Genomic DNA, 26,009 nt, shown 5'->3' on the forward strand with positions numbered 1-26,009 from the left:
CCCTCCACTCCTCCCAGACACAATCTATCCACCACTACTCTGCCCAACTCTGCCCAGCTCACCTCTCCTTCATCCACTGCTTTTTTTCCATTTATTTTATTTTCAATGAAAAAAAAATGTGATGGCATAGCAAGTTATAATAAAACTAGGAACAATCCCTCACATCAGAGTTGGTCAAAGCAATACATGAGGAGAGAAAGTGTAGCTAAAGCAGGAAAAAGAGTCAGAGACACCCCCATTCTCACTGTTGGAAGTCCCTCAGCGAAATCAGGATAATAATCATAAGGTGTATGCCAACAACCTAGCTCACAAGACTCATAGAATGTTTATGTTTTTGTCCTTCAGTCTCTGATCCCCTATGAACTCAGTTGACTCAGTGGGCCATGTGCTTGTTGTGTCCTTAATATCTCTGGTTCCTACAATACATATTCCCTCATTTGTGGGGTTCCCCTGGATACATCATTGTGTTTGGATAATGGTCTCTGCATCTGTTCCCATGAAATGCCTCGTGATGTCTCTCTGATGACAACTGGGCTAGGCACTCATCAATGATTATAGCATAGTATCTTTCATTGTCATTTTTTGTCTGTCATGTTTACAGATATCGTGTGTCTCTAGGTTATCTTGACTCTGGTTCATGGTCATCCAGGCAGTGTCAGGCATGGACTTCCCCTCATGGTGTGGGCCTCAATGTGTTTTCTGGAGTGTATTTCACATTATTGGGTTGGGGTTTTCCTTCTAGTATCTTCTGTAGGGCTGGATGGCTGCATATATACTGGGTATAGTAGTCTGGGTTGGCATCGGTGGTCTCTTCGTGTCTGCATGATATCCATCCAAGCCCTTCTGGCTTTCATAGTCTCTGCTGAGAATTCTAGTGTGATTCGGTTAGGTCTACTCATTATTTGAATGCTATTTTGGTATTAGCAGTGTCATGCATAGAACAGTTAATTTTCATGGTGTCATCCCCATATAAAATAGAATCTCTGTAACCTGAGAAAATAAAAAATGAACACACTATAATGTGTGTTGAGTGAATTAAGACGAAGAAGGGACTAATTTGAGGTAAAAATAAACTATATATAAATGCTGCAAAAAATTAAAATACTTGTAATTCAATTATGATATATTAGAATATAACTGCATCAAAAAATTTAATTCCTATGCCATCAATATACCCAAAAATGTATGTAGCATTTTGCCTTTGCATGATGATGAATATTTTTCTATAACTCCTCATGTGAAAAGTACTGTTGTTTAAGTGATTTCTGAATGAATTACATAACATTATTAAAAGCAGAAAATTTGGTAGTTCTATGTGAAAGATAATTATATGCATAGTTTATGTTTCCCTCTAACTCTCTCTTTATAGGAAAGGATTTATGAAAATGATTTACAATCTGTGAGTCAATTAATTCAACAGTGGATGCTTAAAAATGGAAAATCGAGGAATCTATCAGTGGTTTAGTCCATGAGGCTGGTTGGCTCAACTCACCTTCATATACACAGAACTCCTCAAGAAGAAGGTTCTATAGTCAATGAAGAAATAGACTTGCTACCAAAGCGAAAAAGAACAGGCAAAGAGTAAAACATTCCTTCTTCCATGTCCTTGTATAGGTTTCCAGTAGAAGATGAGGCAAAGATGAGTGGTTGGTTTTGCAGTATGAAGATATGGATTAAAGTTATATTTTTCAGCTTTATAGATCCAGAAGAGAAGTAGAGAAGACTATTTCAAACAAGCAAGAGTACTTTACAATTGTGTCCTTAATTTGGGTGTTTTGCTTAATTCCATATGCAGTCAAGTTAAAAACCAAGAGTCATGATCACACCTCTTTTCAGCTTGAAAGATAATCATATCTCCTCTTTACATTAACTTCCAAATGAAAAGAATAACAGGTCATAGTAATGCCTAAAAATAATTTAATGACGCAGAGTACAACAGCAGACAAATTACATATTTATCTTGATAATAACTGAAGCTAACATTATATAACTGTCCTTCAAAACCGTCCAGGTTAGAAACAACAAAGTCCAGGTTAGAAACAACTCTCCACCGCCGGTGGGCCACTCCACAACACCTCCCTCATAGGGCAACCCACATTAAGCACAAGGATTCACCTCCCACCTGCTATGTGTATATAGGGTCCCTAGGTCCAGACCAAGCATGCTCCTTATTTGATGGCTCAGTCTCTGCAAGCCCCCTGGGGGCTGGGGCAGCTGTTTCTGTTGGTCTTCTTGTGAGGTTCCTCGCACCTCCAGGGCCTTCCATCTTTTCCCCAACACTTACTCAGGATCGCTAGAGCTCTGCACCTTTCTTAGGTGCAAGTCTGAGCATCTGTCCAAGCTTATTTCTGGCTGGAGTCTCTGAGACAATGGTCAGGATAGGGTCCAGGCAACCGGGTTTTACAGTCCCAATTCTGGGCGTTCTCAATGTGGTCAAATATCGTCCAACAGAGCCTGATATTCTTCTTCTGTGAGAGGAGCCTCGAGTGTTGGTTCGATCTGCTCCCATGGTACATCTGGGTCCAGAGCGGCTGGTCCCTGTTCCTCTTCCACTGTTCTCGCCAGTTGCTCCAGGAAGAGCTGGACAGGGCAGGAGTTGCTGGATTCTGGGTAGGCCTCTGTGAAGAAGGTGAGTTCGGGTCTTGACATCAACGCTTCTGCACACTGGCCTCCTGCAGAACCCGATGTCAACAAGCTGTCGCGGGAAGCCTCCTGCTCAATGCAACACGATGCTCCAGGAGCCCTTTCCGGGCCAGGAGAGGCAGGCAGGTCCTCACCTTTAGCTGTGCTGCCTCCAGCGCGGCCTTTCTGCCTGGCCTTTCTGTTCTGGAACCATATGTGGACGGTGTCCTCAGGCAAACCTGTGCTCAGGGCCAGTTGCACCCTCGTGGCATAGTCTGGGGATGGAGAGATCTCAAAAGCTTGCACTAGCATGCTGATCTGCGCTGGACTAAGCCGTGTTCGAGGCCTTCTCCGTTCTGAGGGCGGGCCTCTTGCTTGTTGTACCCTGGCGACAAGCTTTTCAGGAGGCTGTTGGGAGGCTTCATGGCTGGAGCCTGCAGTGGTCTGCTTTGAGGTCTTCCTCGACATGCCAGTTCTGTTTCTGCGGTTTTGAAACCACACGCGGATGGAGGACTCTGGAACTCCGAATTCCCTGGCCAGTTCCTGCCTGGTCCTGAAGCTCGGGTAAGGTGTCTTGGCGAAAACTGAGAGCAAGACCTCCTTCTGCTTGGCCTGCCAAACAGTCTTTTGACGCCGGGATGTCTTTGCCGTGCTGCAGCCACCCACATCTGCCTGATCTTCCATCCTGCTGAAAACACTTTGACAGGAGTTCTTCCTCTCCAGTGTGTACTCAGAACAACACCCAGGAAAGTGCAGACTATGGCAAATGCGTAAAGTGTCCGCTGCTCACCCTTAAATACCGACCTGAAGCCCCACCCACTCCCTCGAGGCCTCCAATTACAGGCCAAACCGTGGAACGCTCTTCTGCTTCCAAACTGTGAAACCCTTCCTTCCTCTTGCGAATTTTCCCATATCCCACCCTAAAGCAGCCTTTCCAGAAACAGTTGGCCTTGTGTTCTACCCAAATTCCACTGCTTAGCTCACAGTACGCACCTGTGTTGGCCCACAAGGAGTTTGAGGGGAGAGTCTAAGGCACGGCTTCTGATGATCAGGCAAGGAGAAGAGGCATAAGCCAGGAGCTGTCTTTGCCTACTTTAACAAGGTCATTCATTCAGCTCTGGCTGATGCTCAAGGAGGAACGTGGCTAGAACAGATCTTGCACTCTGCGTGTGCCGTCTGCCTTAAGTTCCTTTGAGCTCCAGTCACCCGGTGTATGATTTCAACAATCTAAATATGGTTAGGACCCTGCAAGTCTAAGCATTTGGGCAAAGAGTAGACTTATCCTGCAGAAAGACTCCTGGAATTATTTCTGAATTTCTCCTTCAGTGGCAGACTACAGAAGGTGTCAACTTCACTCGTGGACCCTCTGGTTCCACCTATTTAATCCACCATACACTTTGTGCGTGTAGAAGGCAATCTCCCACAGCCTTTCTTGAATGTCTGATGGAGGCATACAGCTGGTTTACAACCTATGACCCTACCTCAGATGAGTGTAAGCCAATGGTGACTATAATCTTTATAGACCAGTCAGCCAGAGATATTTGTAGAAAGCTCCAGAAAATAAAGGGTTTACAGGACAAGTCGTTGAAGGATTTAGTGCAGGTGGCAGAAAAGGTTTTAGACAGCTGGGATATGGAAGAAGAGAAAGAGGAAAGAAAGCAGAAAGAGCAGGAAGTTAGAGAAAGAGAAAGGAAAAGAGGCAAGACAGAAAGTTGACTAAGATCCTGGCCACTGTAGTGCAGTCATAATGATAGGGAGAGAGTTCCTGGAAATCAGAGGGGCCCTCTGTCTAAGGAATAGTATGCCTATTGCAAGGAGAAAGGACACTGGATCAAGAATTGTCCCAAAAGAAAATTGAAGCCCTACACCGGGACCTGGCACACTTCTGGGCCACCAATCCCCAGGTAACTCTTTTCTGATATGTGGATCATATACTATTAGCTGCAGATTATAAAGAAACCTTACTTGAAGCCACAGATCAGCTGTTGCAAGAGCTGGGTGACCTTGGCTATAGACTGTCGGCGAAAAATGCTCATCTCTGCAGGAAACAGGTCAGTTAAGAGGTGGCTATCGGAGGCTAGAAAAGAGACTGTATTTTATATTCCCCCTTCATGGACTACTGAACAACTGAGGGAAATTTTAAGTAAAGAAGTATTTGCCAAGATGGCAGCCCCTCTGTATCCCCTTACAAAGGGCATTGATTCTAGCATCTGGTGAAAGGATGAACAAGCTGCATTTGATAATATCAAACAAGCTTTAATGTCTGCCCCAGCTTTGGTACTCAGATTGTGACCAAAACCTTCCATCTCTATGTGGCCGAGAATCAGGGAATGGCCAACAGATGCTAACACAGTAAATTGGACCCTGGAAGAGACTAGTAGTCTATCTATCCAAAAAGCTTGATTCAGCAGCGGCAGGATGGCCAACCTGCCTGTGAATAATAGCAGCAGTGGCGGCACTAGTAAACGATGCAGACAAACTGACTGTGGGACAGGACCTCACCATCTATGCTCGTCTTGCCCCTGAGAGTGTCATAAGGCAGCCAACTGATCGCTGGCTCACGAACACCTGTATGACATAATACCAGGCTTTGCTATTGAATAAAGGTAGAGTCACCCTTGCCCTGGCTATGGAGCTAAACCCTGCCACCTTATTGTAGGATCCAGAAATCCAGACCATGGAGCATGATTTGCAGGTTCTAGCAAAGGAACAGGGATGGCAAAAGGAGTTGAAAGATCAACCAATTCCTGATGCGGAGGTGACATACTATATGGATGGAAGCAGTTTTTTGTAGAACGGAAAGAGAAAGGCAGAGGCAGTGGTGGTAAATGGACATAAGGTATTCTGGGCCCAGGCGTTGCCGGAGGGCACATCTGTTCAGGGAGCTGAATTGATTGTTTTAATCCAAGCATTAACTCTGGAAAAGGGTAAAAAGACAAACATCTACACTAATAGTTGGTTCACCTTACCAACAGCCCATGTACATGGGCCATCTATCAGCAGAGAGGCCTGCTAACATCAGCCGGTAAAGAGATAAAAAATAAAAAATGAGATTCTGGCTTTGGTCAATGCCCTGTTGCTGCCCGACAAGGTAAGCATTATTCATTTCCCGGGACAGCAGAAGGGGACTTCCAGGGCAGCAAAGGGGGATAACATGGCCAATCGGGAGGCTAAAGCAGCTGCTAGAGGAAACTCTGTCCTGGTGGTACTAACTGCTGAACTGCCCAGAGAAGAATGACTAAACTACTCAGAAAGTGACTTAAAGTTAATATGGCAAAAAAAAAAAAAAAAAAAAAAAACAAAAGGGGATAAAAACCGACGTGGGGGCATGGATTAACTCCAAAGGTAAGATCATTCTACCCCAGGAAGATGCTGAGAGATTAATAACTCAGATGTATAAATGGATTCACTTGAAGGCAAAGAAATTGGCTGAAGTTGTCCGCCAATCCCAGTCCCTAATACTAACCCTCACCACCTTGAGTGAGTGAGTGACTAGGGCGTGTGAACCTTGCCAGAGTGTAAACATAGGTAAGAATTTCCAGAGCCCAGGGAAGTGGCTGAGAGGAACTGTGGCAGCCTTTTTGGAGTATATGGCAAATTTTGAGTTAATGGCCTCTGAGCAGTGGAACGCTGCCTATTGGCTTTGGCTATTTTCCAAAGTCCAGTTTCTTATAAACTGACCTTGGTGGTCCTACAGCAGACTGCTCTGACCCTGAGAAAATGTGTGCAACCATAGTAACCAGACAGCAGGCTCTGTGTAACCTTGAGTGAGCTCTCCTATGTTCTGACCAAGTAAAGCTCCTACATGAGAAACTGCTTGTACTTTTCTGCCTACTTAAGTGTTAACCTGACGTCCATTAAATCAACACCTGGATAAGCATGTAGACTTGGTGTCCTTCTCTGTGTCACCCTGTCTCTCTCTTTCTCCCAGCCCTCTCTCAGGTGGTATTCAGCTGTCACTGCTGGCCAGTGACAAGGAACTAGACCTGGAATGCATTGGGAAGTGGATTTCACTGAAAGTAAACCATCCAGGTACAGCAATAAATATCTCCTGGTTTTTGTAGACACTTTCTCAGGATGGGTGGAAGCTTTTCCCACAAAGAAAGAAACCTCCCTGGTCATGGCCAAAAAGATTCTGGAAGACATTTTTCCTCGGTTTGGTATTCCAAAGGTAATTGGGTCAGACAATGGGTCAACCTTCATTGCTCAGTTAAGCCAGGAGGTGGCCAGGTTTCTGGGGCTTGACTGTAAGTTACATTGTGCTTATAGACCCCAAAGTTCAGGACATTTAGAGAGAATGAATAGAACTCTCAAAGAGATTCTCACCAAATTGAACATGGAGACTGGCGGTGACAAGGCGGTGCTCCTTCCCTTGGCCCTCTTTAGGGTCAGAAATACTCTCTCCATATAGGTTTAACACCCTTCGAACTACTATATGGGTTTCTGTTCCCTGACTCTTCTTGGGTACCCCCTTGTTAAAACTAGTGGTAAATCTGACTTGTACAGGCTGAAAGAATTGCAGCTTATTCAGAAAGAAATTTGGAGCAAGGTTGGCAGTGCATATGTGCGTGGGTCCTTTTAGGTGCCCCATCAGTTCCATGTTGAAGATCTGGTATATGTGCAGTGACATGGCAGCCAGAATCTGGAACCTCAGTTGAAGGGTCCTTATTACATCTTCCTCACCATGCCAACTGCCGTCAAAATAGAGGGCATCATAGCTTGAATCCACGTGTCACATGTTAAGCCGGCTTTTCATCAACCTGCAACACCTGGAAACTCCAAGCCTCCAGCTACCGGCTGAAACTGAAACTCATCAGGGACAATAAACTCTCAGACAAGAACTCCCCTTTTTCTGGGAAAGTATAAGTGCAGTTCAGGTCCTGATGCTCCAGAAAGAGTATCAACCTCTCCATGAGGTTGATCCACAATTTTAGGGTTAAAATTGAGGCAAAAAGGGGGGGTGAGAGACCACCTGGGAATGAGAAAAACAACAGTGATTATTTGAATTGAAGTCAGGTGTAGATAACTCTTGAAGGAAAGGGTCAACTGTTCTGAGAACAACTATCTACAACCACCTGTAAACTATCTACAACCAGCTGTATACTACCTAAAACCAGGTGTAAACTATCTTCATGCTATTCTTGCTGAACAATCAATGTATAGAGCAAAAGTGGCTTCAATTTCAGGTATAAAACCCTGTCCTTTGCATATTTAGGGCTGTCTCCTGTCTTTGTAGGGGGACCCTATAGAAATTGGAATAAAACTCTTGCTTTTGCCTCAAGTTGTGGTCTATGAGTGTTCCTGGGAAGTGCACAATCCTGAGCTCCTGAGCAGTGAGACTCCAGGTCTAACAACATGAAACTAAAACGCTTTTGCCATCCATTCTTTAGGTGGTGAAGCAGCTTATAAAATGGGAAACCACTGTTCCAGCTATGCAACAGACAGGTTTATATCTAGACCATTCAAAGAAGTCATAAAATATAAACATGAAGAAACAAACAAACAAACAATCTAGAAAAGATCATCCTGAGTGAGGTATCTCAGAAGCAGAAAGACATACACGGTATATACTCGATTTTAAGTGGAGGCTAGACCTATAATATAGGATAAACATACTAAAATCTATAAGAAGATAAACAAAAAGATAAACAAGAAAGAGGACCTGGGTTAAGATGATCAATCCTCACGTAGAAAGACAAATGGGATGGACATAGGAGAAAACAAGAAACAGGACCCTAGCCTACCACAGAGGACCTGGGAAAGACTCTACCTAGTAGTATATCAAAGCAGGTGCTGAGACTCATAACCAAACCTTGGGCAGAGCACAGGGAATCATATAAAAAAAGGGGGAGTTAGTGTGACCTGGAGAGGGCAGCAACTCCACAAGGACCAAATATATCAGGGCACAGGGGTCTTGTATGAGACTGTATCTCCAACCAAGGACAATGTATGCATAGAACCTAGCACCCCTGCTCAAATATAGTCCATGTTAGCTCTGTATCCAAGTGGGTACCATACTAAGTGGAACAGGGACTATTACAGACATGAACTCAATGGCTGGCTCTTTGACTTCCCCCCTCACAAGGCAGGATCAGATTTGCTAGGCCACAGAGGAGGACATTGCAGCAAACCTGATGATGCCTGATAATCTAGGGTCAGTTGGAACAGGCAGAAGCCCTTGCCTATCAGTAGACTTGGAAAGGTGTAGGTAGTAGATGAGGGAAGGAGGGTAGGAAAGGGAGGGCATGAGGGGACTGCTCTACAGCTTGGATACAAAGTTAATAAACTGTATCTAATATTAAAAAAATAAAAAGTAAAAAAGTAGAACATAAAACAAAGTTCCTAAAGATGAAACACAAAATGCTGACAGTTTTTTGTTTCTTTGAAAACAGAATTTTTTTTCTGAACAATTTTCTTGTCCCAGGCTCTCTTTATAGAACAACCTGTGCTTGAACGCACAGAGATCCACCTACCTTTAACTTCCTGAGTGCTAGGAATGCAGGCGCTCACCAACAGCCCAAGCTGCTGACAGTTTATTTAGTTTTAGCATTTTATTTTTGTTGTTGTTTCATGCACTACATCTGAACTGCAGTTTCCTCTTCCTCCACTCCTCCCAGACACAATCTATCCACCACTACTCTGCCCAACTCTGCCCAGCTCACCTCTCCTTCATCCATTGCTTTTTTTCCATTTATTTTATTTTCAATGAAAAAAAATGTGATGGCATAGCAAGTTATAATAAAACTAGGAACAATCCCTCACATCAGAGTTGGTCAAAGCAATACATGAGGAGAGAAAGTGTAGCTAAAGCAGGAAAAAGAGTCAGAGACACCCCCATTCTCACTGTTGGAAGTCCCTCAGCGAAATCAGGATAATAATCATAAGGTGTATGCCAACAACCTAGCTCACAAGACTCATAGAATGTTTATGTTTTTGTCCTTCAGTCTCTGATCCCCTATGAACTCAGTTGACTCAGTGGGCCATGTGCTTGTTGTGTCCTTAATATCTCTGGTTCCTACAATACATATTCCCTCATTTGTGGGGTTCCCCTGGATACATCATTGTGTTTGGATAAGGGTCTCTGCATCTGTTCCCATGAGATGCCTGGTGATGTCTCTCTGATGACAACTGGGCTAGGCACTCATCAATGATTATAGCATAGTATCTTTCATTGTCATTTTTTGTCTGTCATGTTTACAGATATCGTGTGTCTCTAGGTTATCTTGACTCTGGTTCATGGTCATCCAGGCAGTGTCAGGCATGGACTTCCCCTCATGGTGTGGGCCTCAATGTGTTTTCTGGAGTGTATTTCACATTATTGGGTTGGGGTTTTCCTTCTAGTATCTTCTGTAGGGCTGGATGGCTGCATATATACTGGGTATAGTAGTCTGGGTTGGCATCGGTGGTCTCTTTGTGTCTGCATGATATCCATCCAAGCCCTTCTGGCTTTCATAGTCTCTGCTGAGAATTCTAGTGTGATTCGGATAGGTCTACTCATTATTTGAATGCTATTTTGGTATTAGCAGTGTCATGCATAGAACAGTTAATTTTCATGGTGTCATCCCCATATAAAATGGAATCTCTGTAACCTAAGAAAATAAAAAATGAACACACTATAATGTGTGTTGAGTGAATTAAGACAAAGAAGGGACTAATTTAAGGTAAAAATAAACTATATATAAATGCTGCAAAAAATTAAAATACTTGTAATTCAATTATGATATTTTAGAATATAACTGCATCAATTTCTTTATAAAGTTAATTGTGCTGTTTCAGGTATCACAGGGAAAGATCAAAGAATTTATTATTTTAGCCCCAGAGCCACAACTGAAGAAGCGTAGAAATCTCAGAACATGTCTCTTTTCCAAGTGGGATGAGTTTGCCAGGGACCTTCCAGGGGGCATTATTTCCGAGGAAATCATATCCCCCGCCCTGTAGCTTATGCTACTATGGCGACACTGGCGTGGGTGTGGCAGTTCCTTTGGTTCCACCTATTTAATCCACCATACACTTTGTCCTACTGGAGAAATTTTACAGATTCCTCGAAACTGTATGAACCTTCAGAAGCACACATTGTGGATCCCAAGACTTTTGGGAGAGGATACTGAAGTCATTTCCTTCATTTCAAGGAACAACATTTGTTGCTGCCATTAATTTGGATCTCTGATCATTAGGCACTGTTTTCCAGAACACACAATTTCCGGTACTGCCAAATGTGCCTGTCCTTCCTAAGGGTGCGGCTTTGCCCTAGATGGAGGAGAACAGTAATAGCTGAGAAATTCTAACCCTGCCTTATTTTTGCATCTCATGTTTTACATGTGCCATAATTTTAACTTTTTCCTTGCAGTCCCCATCAACAGTACCTGGGTGTACAATAGATACTGTAGAAGTTATTCTGCTTCTTCCAGAGATCCGCTTTACCATCCCTGAATACACAGGTCCATAAACAGCTGTATTTCCTTTGTAACATAGAAGCCTTGTGGATAGGGTTAGAGGTTTATCTGCAGCCAGATGCAAAGCTGTGCTGCTGCATGCAGTGGTGTGTATCAAGTCTAAAATCCTCAGTTGATATTTTCCTACCTGCCTAGTACCTCATGGCTGCCTGACGGGAGACAGCTCGTATTGTTGCATGAGGGGCCTAAGCCTGACAGGCCCCTCTGTTGGTTTCCTGATGGCAAGAAGTTAGCCTGTATGTCCCTCTTGGGCAGTGATCCCTAGTACAGTGCTTTCCTTTGCCACAGCTGCCATGAAACCCCGGGAACCTTTGCATTCCCTTGGAGCCAGAATCTGCTTGTTCCCTTCTGTGAGTAAAGGGACCACTTGCCTCTGTGTTAACACACCTCCTATTTTGGGTTCTAGAGATTTTAACCTCACAGTTTTTTTTGGTAAATGCCCGGATTCACCCAAAATAGCACACCAGGTGTTTTGAGAACTGGGAACTCTAGCTGTAGCTTGTCCTGTGAGGTCGGCATGATGCTCCTGAGAGCCAATAGCAGTTGTCTCTCTTAATCATTCATCTCTTGGGGCCGCTCCTCCTTTTCATGCTCTAAATGCTCTCCTACATGTGGTATTTGCAGTATCATGTGCCAATAATTGCATCAGTGTTTATCTGGTGTCAGTCTGTTACTGCCCTCTTTAGAGCTGAACCCAATCTCTGTATGAAGTTGGTGAACAGTCTTCTCCAGGGCCTTGAATTACCTTACTGAATGAGGCAGTGGTTTTGCACAGGCTCCTAAACAGATCCCTGCACCCTTAACACTGCAACATGACATTATTCAGTGACTTCATCATCAGAACAAATGAGGGACCACCTGGGAATGAAAAAAAAAACAACAACTGTGATTATTTGAATTGAAACCAGGTGCTGATAGCTCTTGAAGGGCAGGGTGAACTGTTCTGAGAAACAACCAGCTGTAAAGTATAGAGCAAAAGTGATCTGATTTTCAGGCATAGAAACCTTGTGCTTTGCATGTTCAGGGTCATGTCCTGTCTTTGGAGGTGCGACCTATCTCGACAGCAATAAAACCTTTTGCTATTGCATTGAGATGTGGTCTGTGATTGTTCCTGTGAAGGGCGCAATCCTGAGCTCCTGAGCAGTGAGACTCCAGGTCTTACATTTTGGTGCGTTGCCCGGAAAACAGCGTGCCCTTCCTTAACCCTCAACAGACTGGGCTCAGAGGTCGAGCTCGGAACAGGTTAGTCTGATTTCTGGTATAGCACTGTTTCTCTTTAGTCACCTATCTGGACCTTTTTGGTCGTCTGCTCAGTCACTGCGATAGACATATTTGTCAGAATATCGATTGACTGGGAACTGGAGGACATTCCGGATTCCATTTGGGGAGGCTAGGTCCTGCATGGTCTTCCTCCCATCTGTTTCTCTTCAGAGACAGCTGCCGTGAGGCAGCCTCTCAATCAGAATTCTGTGGTACCACCCAAAAGGGTGTCCTTGTCAAATTGCCTGTCTTGTTCTTTTTGTCTCTATCATTGTTGCTTCTTTTACTTTCTTGATGGATGACTTTATTATAGGACAGGCTGTGACTATCATGTCTTGGAGGTGAGATACAAGGCCCATATTTCTTTGAATATGTCCTATTCTCACACCAGCCCACTTGGGATGATTGCCAGCTACTCTTGCAGGCCCTTTTGACTAGTGAGGAAGGAGACAGGTCCTCCTTTTGACAAGAAAGACTGTGCCAGGAATGGACAGGAGGCCTTCCATCCTCCCTAATGAGATTGATGATGGCTTTCCCCTCATCCACCCCAACTGGGATTACAATGTATCCAGATGTAGGGAATGCCTGCAGGTCTACCGCCAGACTCTAATATCATGTGTCCATGGGGCCGCTCAAAAGCCCACCAATTTGATGAAGGTAAGAGAGATGGTTCAGGAGCCAGATGAATCTCCCACAGCCTTTCTTCAATGGCTGATGGAGGCATATAGCTGGTTTACACCTTATGACCCTACCTCAGATGAGTATAAGGCAATGGTGACTATAATCTTTATAGACCAGTCAGCCAGAGATATTTGTAGAAAACTCCAGAAAATAGAGGGTTTACAGGAAAAGTCGTTAAAGGATTTAGTGCAGGTAGCAGAAAAGGTTTTTTACAGCCGGGAGATGAAAGAAGAGAAAGAGGAAAGAAAGCAAAATGAGCAGGAAGTGAGAGAAAGAGAAAGGATAAGAGGCAAGACAGAAAGTTGACTAAGATCCTGGCCACCACAGTGCAGTCATAATGATAGGGAGAGAGTTCCTGGAAATCAGAGGGGCCCTCTGTCTAAGGATCAGTGTGCCTATTGCAAGGAGAAAGGACATTGGATCCAGGATTGTCCCAAAAGGAAGATGAAGCCCTACACTTAAACCTGGCGCACCTCCAGGCTACCAATCCCCAGGTAACTCATCTCCAATATGTGGATGATATACTATTAGCAGCAGATTGTAAAGAAAGTTGTTTTGACGCCACCGACCAGCTGTTGCAAGAGATGGGTGAGCTCAGCTACAGCGAAAAACTCCCATCCTGCAGGTCAGTTACCTGGGATATATATTAAAAGCGGGAAAGAGATGGCCTTCGGAGGCTAGAAAAGAGACTGTATTTCACATTCCCCCTCCAGGGACTACTGAACAACTGAGGGAAATTTTCGGTACAGCAGGGTTTTGCTGGCTGTGGATTCCGGGATTTGCCAAGATGGTAGCCCTTCTGCATGCCCTTACAAAGGGCAATGACTCTTTCATCTGGGGAAAGGATGAATAAGCTGCATTTGATAATATCAAACAAGCCTTAATATTGGCTCCTGCATTGGGACTCCCTGATGTAACCAAACCCTTCCATCTCTATGTGGCTGAGAATCAGGGAATGGTCAATGGGGTGCTAACACAGAAAATTGGACCCTGGAAGAGACCGGTAACCTATCTATCCAAAACACTTGATTCACTAGTGGCAAGATGGCCAACCTGCCTGGAAATAATAGAAGCAGTGGCGGCACTAGTATAACATGCAGACAAACTGACTCTGGGACAGGACCTCACCATCTGTGCTCCTCATGCCCTTGAGAGTGTCATAAGGCAGCCACCTGATTGCTGGCTCATGAATGCCCGCATGACACATTACCAAGCCTTGCTTTTGAATGATGATAGAGTCACCTTTGCCCCGGCTACAGGGCTAAACCCTGCCACCTTATTGCCAGATCCACAAATCCAGCCCCTGGAGCATGATTGTTTCCAGGTTCTAGCAGAGGAACAGGGATGGCGAAAGGACATGAAAGATCAGCCTCTGCCCTACTGTGAGATGACATACTATATGGATGGGAGCAGTTTTGGGAGAATGGGAAAAGAAAGGCAATGGCAGCAGTAATAGATGGACATAAGTTAATATGGGTCCAGGCGTTACTGAAGGGCACTTCTGCTTAGCGAGCTGAATTGGTTGCTTTAACACAGGCATTAACTCTGGGAAAGGGTAAAAAGAAACATCTACTCTGATAGTCAGTACACCTTCGCAACATCCCATGTGCAAGGGATCATCTATCATCAGAGAGGCCTGCTAACATCAGCTGGTAAAGAGATAAAAAATAAAAACGAGATTCTGGCTTTGCTCAATGCCTTGTTGCTGCCTGCCAAGTGAAGCTTTATTCATTGCCCTGGACATCAGAAGGGAACTTCCAGGGCAGCAAAGGGGAATAACATGGCTGATCAAGAGGCTAAAACAGCTGCTAGAGGAAACTCTGTCCTGGTGGTACTAACTGCTGAACTGCCCAGAGAAGAATGACTAAACTACTCAGAAAGTGACTTAAAGTTAATATGGCAACAACAGGAGATATTTGACACTGACTTGGGGGCATGGATTAACTCCAAAGGTAAGATTATTCTACCCCAGGAAGACGCTGAGAGATTAATAACTCAGATGTATAAATGGACTCACTTGAGGGCAAAGAAATTGGCTGAAGTTGCCCACAAATCCCAGTACCAAATACTAAAACTCACCATCCTGAATGAGAGAGTGACTAGGGCATGTGAACCTTGCCAGAGGGTAAACATAGGTAAGAATTTCCAGAGCCCAGGGAAGCAGCTGAGAGGAACTAGACCCAGAATGCATTGGGAAGTGGATTTCAGTGAAATTAAACCAGCCAGGTACGACAATAAATATCTCCTGGTTTTTGTGGACACTTTCTCAAGATGGGAAGAATCTTTTTCCACAAAGAATGAAACAACCCTGGTCATGGCCAAAAAGATTCTGGAAGACATTTTTTCCACAGTAAGGTATTCCAAAAGTAATTGGGTCAGACAATGGGCCAGCCTTCGTTGCTCAGGTAAGCCAGGAGGTGGCCAGGTTTCTGGGGCTTGACTCTAAGTTACATTGTGCTTATAGATCCCAAAGTTCAGGACAGGTAGAGAGAATGAATAGACTGTTAAAAGAGAATCTCACCAAATTGACAATGATGACTGGCAGTGACTAGGTGGTGCTCCTTCCCTTGGCCCTCTTTAGAGTCAGAAATACTCCCTCTGTACAAGGCCTGACTCCATTCAAACTATGATATGGGGTTCCTGCTCCCCTGACTCTTCTTGGGGACCCCCTTGACATCAGTAGTGGTTACTCTGACTTGTTGTCCATGCTAAAAGGACTGCAAATTATTCAGAAAGAGATTTGAAGCAAGGATGGCAGTGCATATGCACCTGAGTCCTTGGAGGTGCCCCATCAATCCCAGGTTGGAGAGCTGGTATATGTGTCATGACACTGCAGCCAAAATCTGGAACCTGGGTGGAAGGGTCCTTATTACCTCCTGCTCAACACCCCAACTGATGTCAAAGTAGAGGGCATCACAGCTCAGGTCCACCTGTGACATGTAATGCCTGCCCTTCATCAACCTGCAACACCTGGAAAGTCCAAGCCTCCAACAACCTGCTAAAACTGAAACTCATCAAGGACAATAAACTCTCCGACCAGAACTCGCCTTTGTCAGGGAACTTATAAGTGCAGTTCAGTTCCTGATGCTCCAGAGACAGTATCAACCTCTCCCTGATGTTGATCCACAATTTTAGGGTTACAATTGAGGAAAAAAGGGGGGGTGAGGGACCACCTCAGCATGAGAAAAACAACTGTGATTATTTGAATTGAAAAGTCATGTGTAGATAACTCTTGAAGGGAAGGGTCAACTGTTCTGAGAAAAACTATCTACAACCAGCTGTACACGATCTACAACCAGCTGTACACTATTATACTATTCTTGCTGACCAATCAATGGATACAGCAAAAGTGGTTTGAATTTCAGGTATAAAAACCCTGTGCTTTGCATGTTCAGGGTCATCTCCTGTCTTTGGAGGGGCAACCAAAGACAGGAATAAAATTGGAATAAAACTCTTGATTTCGCATCGAGTTGTGGTCTCTGAGTGTTCCTGGGAAGTTCACAATCCTGAGCTCCTGAGCAGTGAGACTCCAGGTCTAACAACAGGAGACTAAAATGCTTTTGCTATCCATTCTTTAGGTGGTGAAGCAGCTTATAAAATGGGAAACCTATTTACCAGCTGTGCAACAGACAGGTTTTTATCTAGTCCATTCAAAGAAATCATGAGATATAAACATAAAGAAACAAGAAAAAATCTAGAAAAGATCATCCTGAGTAAGGTATCCCAGAAGCAGAAAGACATACATGGTATACACTCACTTTTAAGTGGATGCTAGACCTATAACATAGGAAAAACATACTAAAATCTGTACACCTAAAGATGACAAACAAGAAAGAGGACCTGGGTTAAGATGATCAATCCTCACTTAAAAAAAACAAATGGGATGGACATAGGAGAAAACAAGAAACAGGACAGAAGCCTACCACAGAGGCCCTGTGAAAGACTCTACCTAGCAGTGTATCAAAGCAGATGCTGAGACTCATAACCAAACCTTGGGCAGAGGACAGAGAATCATATGAAAGAAGGGGTTGTTTGTGTGACCTGGAAAGGAAAGGAACTCCACAAGAACCAAATATATCAGGGCACAGGGGTCTTTTATGAGACTGTATCTCTACCCAAGGACCATGTATGCATGTAACCTAGCACCCCTGCTGAAATATATCCATGTCAGCTCTGTATCTAAGTAGGTACCATACTAAGTGCAACAGGGACTATTTTGGACATGAACTCAATGGCTGGCTCTTTGACCTCCCCCCTCCCAAGGGAGGATCAGACTTGCTAGGCCACAGAGGAGGACATTACAGCCAGTCCTGATGATACCTGATAAGCTATGGTCAGTTGGAACAGGAGGAGGCCCTTCCCTATCAGTGGACTTGGAAAGGGGTAGGGAGGAGATGAGAGGGTGGGTGGGAAAGGGACGAAATGAGGGACTGGGCTACAGCTAGGATACAAAGTTAAGAAACTGTATCTCATATTAAAAAATAAAAAATTAAAAAAGTAGGACATAAAACAAAGTTCCTAAAGATGAAACACAAAATGCTGACAGTTTTTTGTTTGTTTGAAGACAGGATTTTTCTGAATAATTTTGGCTGTCCTGGACTCTGTTTGTAGAACAGCCTGTGCTCTCTGTGCTCACAGAGACCCACCTACCTTTAACTTCCTGAGTGCTAGCACCGCAGGTACTCACCAACAGCCCTAGCTGCTGATAGTTTATTTTGTTTTAGCATTTTATTTTTTGTTCTTGCTTCATGCACTACATCCCAACTGCAGTTTCCTGTTCCTCCATTCCTCCTACCCACAATCTATCCACCTCTACTCTGCCCAACTCACCTCTCCTTCAGATCCACTGCTTCATTATTTTCAATGAAAAAAAATTCTGATGGCATAACAAGTTACAATAAGACTAGGAACAATCCCTCACATCAGAGTTGGTCAAAGCAATACATGAGGAAAGTGTAGCTAGAGCAGGAAAAAGAGTCAGAGTCACCCCTCGACACACACACACACACTCACTGTTGGAAGTCCCTCAGCAACATCTAAGATGTATGCAGACAACCTAGCTCACAAGACTCATAGAATGTTTGCCTTTTTCTTTCAGTCTCTGTGATCCCCTATGAGCCCAGTTGACTTAGTGAGCCATGTTCTTGTTCTGTCCTTGATATCTCTGATTCCTACAATACATATTCCATCATTTGTGGCGTTCCCCTAGATACATAATTGTGTTTGGCTGTGGTTCTCTGCATCTGCTCCCATCAGATGCCAGGTAATGTCTCTCTGATGACAACTGGGCTAGGCACTCATATATGATTATAGCGGAGTATCTTTCATTGACATTTTTTTGCCTGTCATGTTTACAGATATCGTGTGTCTCTAGGTTATCTTGACTCTGGTTCATGGTCATCCAGGCAGTGTCAGGCATGGACTTCCCCTCATGGTGTGGGCCACAATATGTTTTCTGGAGTGTATTTAATATTAATGGGTTGGGGTTTTCCTTCTAGTATCTTCTGTAGGGCTGGATGGCTGCATATATACTGGGTATAGTAGTCTGGGTTGGCATCGGTGGTCTCTTAGTGTCTGCATGATATCCATCCAAGCCCTTCTGTCTTTCATAGTCTCTGCCATCAATATACCCAAAAAGTTATGTAGCATTTTGATTTTGCATGGTGATGAATATTTTTTCTATAACTCCTCATATGAAAATTACTGTTGTTTAAGTGATTCCTGAATGAATTACATAACATTATTAAAAGCAGAAAATTTGGTAGTTCTATGTGAAAGATAATTATATGCATAGTTTATTTTCCCTCTAACTCTCTCTTTATAGGAAAGGATTTATGAGAATGATTTACAATCTGTGAGTCAATTAATTCAACATTGGATGGCTAAAAATGGAAAATCAAGGAATCTATCAGTGGCTTGGTCCATGAGGCTGGTTGGTGCAACTCACCTTCAAATACACTGAAATCCTCAAGAAGAAAGTTCTATAGTCAATGAAGAAATAGACTTGCTACCAAAGCAAAAAGGAACAGGAAAAGAGTAAAATATTCCTTCTTCCATGTCCTTGTATAGGTTTCCAGTAGAAGATGAGGCAAAGGTGAGTGGTTGGTTTTGCAGTATGAAGATATGGATTAAAGGTGTGTTTTTCAGGCTTATAGATCCAGAAGAGAAGTAGAGAAGACTACTTCAAATAAGGAAGAGTACTTCACAATTGTGTCCTTAATTTGGGTGTTTTGCTTAATTCCATATGCAGTCAAGTTAAAAACCAAGACTCATGATCACACCTCTTTTCAGCTTGAAAGATAATCATATCTCCTCTTTACATTAACTTCCAAATGAAAACAATAACCAGGTCATAGTAATGCCTAAAAGTAATTTAATGATGCAGAGTACAATAACAGACAAATTACATATTTATACTCATCATAATTGAAGCTAACATGATATAACTGTCCTTCAAAAACCGTCCAGGTTAGAAACAACAAAGTCCAGGCTAGAAACAACTTTCCACCGCCGCTGTGCCACTCCACAACACTTCCCTCATAGGGCAACCCACATTAAGCCCAAGGATTCACCTCCCACCTGCTACGTGTGTGCAGGGTCCTTAGGTCCAGACCAAGCATGCTCCTTATTTGATGGCTCAGTTTCTGCAAGCCCCCTGGGGTCTGGGTCACCTGTTTCTGTTGGTCTTCTTGTGAGGTTCCTCGCACCTCCAGGGCCTTCCATCTCTTTCCCAACACTTACTCAGGATCGCTAGAGCTCTGCACCTTTCATAGGTGCAAGCCTGAGCATCTGTCCAAGCTCATTTCTGGCTGGAGTCTCTGAGACAATGGTCAGGTGAGGGTCCAAGCAACAGAGTTTTACAGTCCCAATTCTAGGGGTTACCAATGGGGTCAAATATCATACAACAGAGACTGATATTCTTCTTCCGTGAGAGGAGCCTCAAGTGTTGGTTCGATCTGCTCTCATGGGTCATCTGGGTCCAGAGCAGCTGGTACCTGTTCCTTGACTTCCGCTGTACTCAGCAGTTGATCCAGGAAAAGCTGTGCAGGGCAGGAGTTGCTGGGTTCTGGGTAGGCCTCTGTGGAGAAGGTGAGCTCGGATGTTGGCATCAACGTTTCTCCATACTCACCTCCTGCAGAACCCGGTGTCAACAAGCTGTCGCGGGAAGCCTCCTGCTCAATGCAATACGATGCTCCAGGAGCCCTTTCTGGGCCAGGAGAGGCAGGCAGGTCCTCACCTTTAGCTGTGCTGCCTCCAGCGCGGCCTTTCTGCCTGGCCTTTCTGTTCTGGAACCATATGTGGTCGGTGTCCTCAGGCAAACCTGTGCTCAGTGCCAGTTGCACTCTCGTGGCATAGTCTGGGGATGGAGAGATCTCAAAAGATTAGCATGCTGATCTGCGCTGGACAAAGCCGCGTTCGAGGCCTTCTCCGTTCTGAGGGCGGGCCTCTTGCTTGTTGTACCCTGGCGACAAGCTTTTCAGGAGGCTGTTGGGAGGCTTCATGGCTGGAGCCTGCGGTGGTCTGTTTTGAGGTCTTCCTCTACACGCCAGTCTTATTTCTGCAGTTTTGAAACCACATGCAGATGCAGGACTCTGGAACCCCAAATTCCCTGGCCAGTTCCTGCCTGGTCCTGAAGCTCGGTTAAGGTGTCTTGGCGAAAACTGAGAGCAAGACCTCCTTCTGCTTAGCCTGCCAAACAGTCTTTAGACGCCAGGATGTCTTTGTCTTACTGCAGCCACCCACATCTGCCTGATCTTCCATCCTGCCGAGGACACTTTGACAGGAGTTCTTCCTCTCCAGTGTGTACTCAGAACAACACCCAGGACAGTGCAGGCTATGGCAAATGGGTAAAGGGGTCCGCTGCTCACCCTTAAATACCGACCTAGGCCCCACCCACTCCCTCGAGGCTTCCAATTACAGGCTAAACCGTGGAACGCCCTTCTGCTTCCTAACTGTGAAACCCTTCCTTCCTCCTGCGAATTTTCCCATATCCCACCCTAAAGCACCCTTTCCAGATACAGGTGGTCTTGTGTTCTACCCAAATTCCACTGCTTAGCTCACATTACGCACCTGTGTTGGCCCACAAGGAGTTTGAGGGGAGAGTCTAAGGCACGGCTTCTGATGATCAGGCAAGGAAAAGGGGCAGAAGCCAGGAGCAGTCTTTGCCTACTTTAACGAAGTCATTCATTCAGCTCTGGCTGATGCTCAAGGAGGAACGTGGCTAGAACAGATCTTGCATTCTGCGTGTGCTTCTGCCTTAAGTTCCTTTCAGCTTCAGTCTCCCAGTGTATGATTTCAACAATCTAAATATGGTTAGGAAACTGCAAGTATAAGCATTTGGGCAGAGAGGAGACTTATCCTGCAGAAAGACTCCTGGAATTATATCTGAATTTCTCCTTCAGTGGTAGGCTACAGAAGGTGTCAACTTCCCTCTTGGACCCTCTGGTTCCACCTATTTAATCCCCCATACACTTTGTCCTACTGGAGAAATTTTACAGATTCCTAGAAACTGTATATGAACCTTCAGAAGCACACATTGTGGATCCCAAGACTTTTGGGAGAGGATACTGAAGTCATCTCCTGCATTTCAATGAACACCACTTGTTGCTGCCATTAATTTGGATCTCTGATCATTAGACACTGCTTTCCAGAACACACAATTTCCGGTACTGCCAAATGTGCCTGTCCTTCCTAAGGGTGCGGCTTTGCCCTAGATGGAGGAGAACAGTAACAGCTGAGCAATACTACCCCTGCCTTATTTTTGCATCTCGTGTTTTACATGCACCATGATTTTAACTTCTTCCTTGCAGTCCCCATCTACAGTACCTGGGTGTACAATAGATCCTGTAGAAGTTATTCTGCTTCTTCCAGAGATCCTCTTTAGCATCCCTGAATACACAGGTCCATAAACTGCTGCATTTCCTTTGTGACATAGAACCCTTGTGCTTAGGGTCAGAGGTTTATATGCAGCCAGATGCAAAGCTGTGCTGCTGCATGCAGTGGTGTGTATCAAATCTGAAATCCTCAGTTGAGATTTTCCTACCTGCCTAGTACCTCATGGCTGCATGATGGGAGACAGCTCGTATTGTCGCATGAGGGGCCTAAGCCTGACAGGCCCCTCTGTTGGTTTCCTGATGGCAAGAGGTTAGCCTGTTTGTCCCTCTCAGAGCAGTAATCCCTAGACCTGTGCTTTCCCTTGCCACAGCTGCCATGAAACCCTGGGAACCTTTGAATTCCCTTGGAGCCAAAATCTGCTTGTTCCCTTCTGTGAGTAAAGGCACAACTTGCCTCTGTGTTAACACACCTCCTATTTTGCATTCTAGAGATTTTAACCTCACAGTTCTTTCTGTAAATTCCTGGATTTACCCAAAATAGCACAACGTTTTTTTTTGTTTGTTTGTTTTTTTTTTTTTTTTTTTTTTTTGAGAACTGGGAACTCTAGGTTTAGCTTGTCCTGTGAGGTCGGCATGATGTTCCTGAGAGTCAATAGCAGTTGTCTCTCTTAATCAATCTTCTCTTGGGGCTGCTCCTCCTTTTCATGCTCTAAATGCTCTCCTACATGTGGTATTTGCAGTATCATGCGCCAAGAATGGCATCAGTGCTTATCTGGTGTCAGTCTGGTACTACCCTCTTTAGAGCTGAATCCAATCTCTGTATGAAGTTGGTGAACAATTTTCTCCAGGGCCTTGAATTACCTTAGTGAATGAGGCTGTTGTTTTGCACAGGCTCCTAAACAGATCCCTGCACCCTTAACACTGCAACATGACATTATTCAGTGATTTCATCATCAGAACAAATGAGGGACCACCTGGGAATGAGAAAAACAACTGTTATTATTTGAATTGAAGCCAGGTGCAGATAGCTCTTGAAGGGCGGGGTGAACTGTTCTGAGGAACAACCAGCTGTAAAGTGTAGAGCAAAAGTGATCTGATTTTCATGCATAAAAATCCTGTTTTGTATGTTCAGGGTCATGTCCTGTCTTTGTAGGTGCGACCCTATCTCGACAGCAATAAAACCTTTTGCTATTGCATTGAATTGTGGTCTGTGAGTTTTCCTGTGAAGGGCGAGATCCTGAGCTCCTGAGAAGTGAGACTCTTGGTCTTACATTTTGGTGCGTTGCCCGGAAAACAGTGTGCCCTTCCTTAACACTCAGCTGGCTGGGCTCAGAAGTGAGCTCAGAACAGGTTAGTCTGATTTTTGGTATACCACTGTTTCTCTTTAGTGACCTATCTAGACATTTTTGGTCATCTGCTCAGTCCCTGCGATAGACAAACTTGTCAGAATATCGGTTGCCTGGGAACTGGAGGACCTTCCAGATTCCATTTGGGGAGGCTAGTTCCGGGATGGTTTTCCTCCCATCTGTTTCTCTTCAGAGACAGCCGCCATGAGGCAGCCTCTCAATCAGAATTCTGTAGTACCACCCATAAGGGTGTTCTTGTGTAACTGCCTTTCTTGTTTTCTTTGTCTCTATCATTGTTGCTTCTTTGACTTTCTTGATGGACGACTTTATTATGGGACAGGCGGTGACTATCATTTCTTGGAGGTGAGATAAAAGGCACATATTTGTTTGAATCTGTCCTATTCACCAGCCCACTTGGGATGATTGCCAGAAACTCTTGCAGGCCCTCTTAACTACTGAGGAACGAGACGTGTCCTCCTTGGGAAGAGAAAGACTGTGCCTGGAATGGACAGAAGGCCTTCCATCCTCCCTAATGAGATTGATGATGGCGTTCCCCTCACCCACTGAACGGGAATTACAACACATCTGGAGGTAGGGAATGACTGGAGGTCTACCGTCAGACTCTAATTGCGGGTTTCCATGGGGCTGCTTGAAATCCCACTGATTTGATGAAGGTAATGGTTCAGGGGCTGCATGAATCTCCTGCAGCCTTTCTGGAATGGCTGATAGAGGAATACTGTCAGTTTACGCCCTATGACCCTATCTTAGATGAGCATAAACCAATAGTGACTATTACCTTTATAGACAAGTCAGCCAGAGATATTTGTAGAAAACTCCAGAAAATAGAGGGTTTACAGGACAAGTTCTTTAAGGATTTAGTGCAGGTAGCAGAAAAGGTTTTCTACAGCTGGGAGATGGAAGAAGAGAAAGAGGAAAGAAAGCAGAAAGAGCAGGAAGCAAGAGAAAGAGAAAGGATAAGAGGCAAGACAGAAAGTTGACTAAGATCCTGGCCACCGCAGTGCAGTCATAATGATAGGGAGAGAGATCCTGGAAATCAGAGGGCCCTCTGTCTAAGGATCAGTGTGCCTATTGCAAGGAGAAAGGACACTGGATCAAGAATTGTCCCAAAAGGAAGATGAAACCCTTCTTTGGGACCTGGCACACCTCCGGGCCACCAATCCACAGGTAACTCTTCTCCAATATGTGGATGACATTCTATTAGCTGCAAATTGTAAAGAAACCTGTTTTGAGGCCACCGACCAGCTGTTGCAAGAGATGGGTAAGCTCAGCTACAGCAAAAAAGACCCATCTCTGCAGAAAATTTTGTCAGTTATCTGGGATATATATTAAAAGAGGGAAAGAGATGGCCGTTGGAGGCTAGAAAAAAGACTGTATTTCATATTCCCCCTCTACAGACTACTGAACAACTGAGGGAAATTTTAGGTACAGCGGAGTTTTGCCGGCTGTGGATCCCGGGATTTGCCAACATGGCAGCCCTTCTGCATGCCCTTACAAAGGGCAGTGACTCTTTCATCTGGGGAAAGGATGAACAAGCTGCATTTGGTAATATCAAACAAGCCTTAATATTGGCCTCAGCATTGGGACTCCCTGATGTAACCAAACCCTTCCATCTCTATGTGTGTGAGAATCAGGGAATGGCCAATGGGGTGCTAACACAGAAAATTGGACCCTGGAAGAGACCAGTAGCCTATCTATCCAAAACACTTGATTGAGTAGTGGCAAGATGGCCAACCTGCCTGTAAATAATAGCAGCAGTGGCGGCACTAGTAAAACATGCAGACAAACTGACTCTGGGACAGGACCTCATCATCTGTGCTCCTCATGCCCTTGAGAGTGTCTTAAGGCAGCCACCTGATTTCTGGCACATGAATGCCAGCAAGACACATTACCAGGCCTTGCTCTTGAATAATGATAGAGTCACCTTTGCCCCGGCTACAGGGCTAAACCCTGCCACCTTATTGCCAGATCCAGAAATCCAGCCCCTGGAGCATGATTGCTTACAGGTTCTAGCAGAGGAACAGGGATGGCTAAAGGACTTGAAAGATCAACCAATTCCTGATGCTGAGGTGACACACTATAAGGATGGGAGCAGTTTTTTGTAGAACGGGAAGAGAAAGGCAGAGGCAGTGGTGGTAGATGGACATCAGGTAATCTGGGCCCAGGCGTTGCCGGAGGGCACATCTGTTCAGCGAGCTGAATTGATTGCTTTAATCCAGGCAATAACACTGGAAAAGGGTAAAAAGATAAACATCTACACTGATAGTTGGTTCGCCTTACCAACAGCCCATGTACATGGGGCCATCTATCAGCAGAGATTTCTGCTAACATCAGCTGGTAGAGATAAAAAATAAAAATGAGATTCTGACTTTGCTCAATGCCTTGTTGCTGCTGGAAAAGGTAAGCATTATTCATTGTCTGGGACATCAGAAGGGGATTTCTGAGGCAGGAAAGGGGAATAACATGGCCGATCAGGAGGCTAAAGCAGCTGCTAGAGGAAACTGTCCTAGTGGTACTAACTGCTGAACTGCCCAGAGAAGAATGACTAAACTACTCAGAAAGTGACTTAAAGTTAATATGGTAAAACACAGGGGATATTTGACACCTATGTGGGGGCATGGATTGACTCTAAAGGTAAGATCATTCTACCAAAGGAAGACGCTGAGAGATTAATTACTCAGATGCGTAAGTGGACTCACTTGTGGGCAAAGAATTTAGCTGAAGTTGCCCACCCATCCCAGTACTGAATACTAAACCTCACCACCCTGACTGAGACAGTGACTAGGGCATGTGAA

The sequence above is a fragment of the Meriones unguiculatus genome (genome assembly GCF_030254825.1).
Source record: "Meriones unguiculatus strain TT.TT164.6M chromosome 13 unlocalized genomic scaffold, Bangor_MerUng_6.1 Chr13_unordered_Scaffold_47, whole genome shotgun sequence".
Lineage (NCBI taxonomy): Eukaryota > Metazoa > Chordata > Mammalia > Rodentia > Muridae > Meriones > Meriones unguiculatus.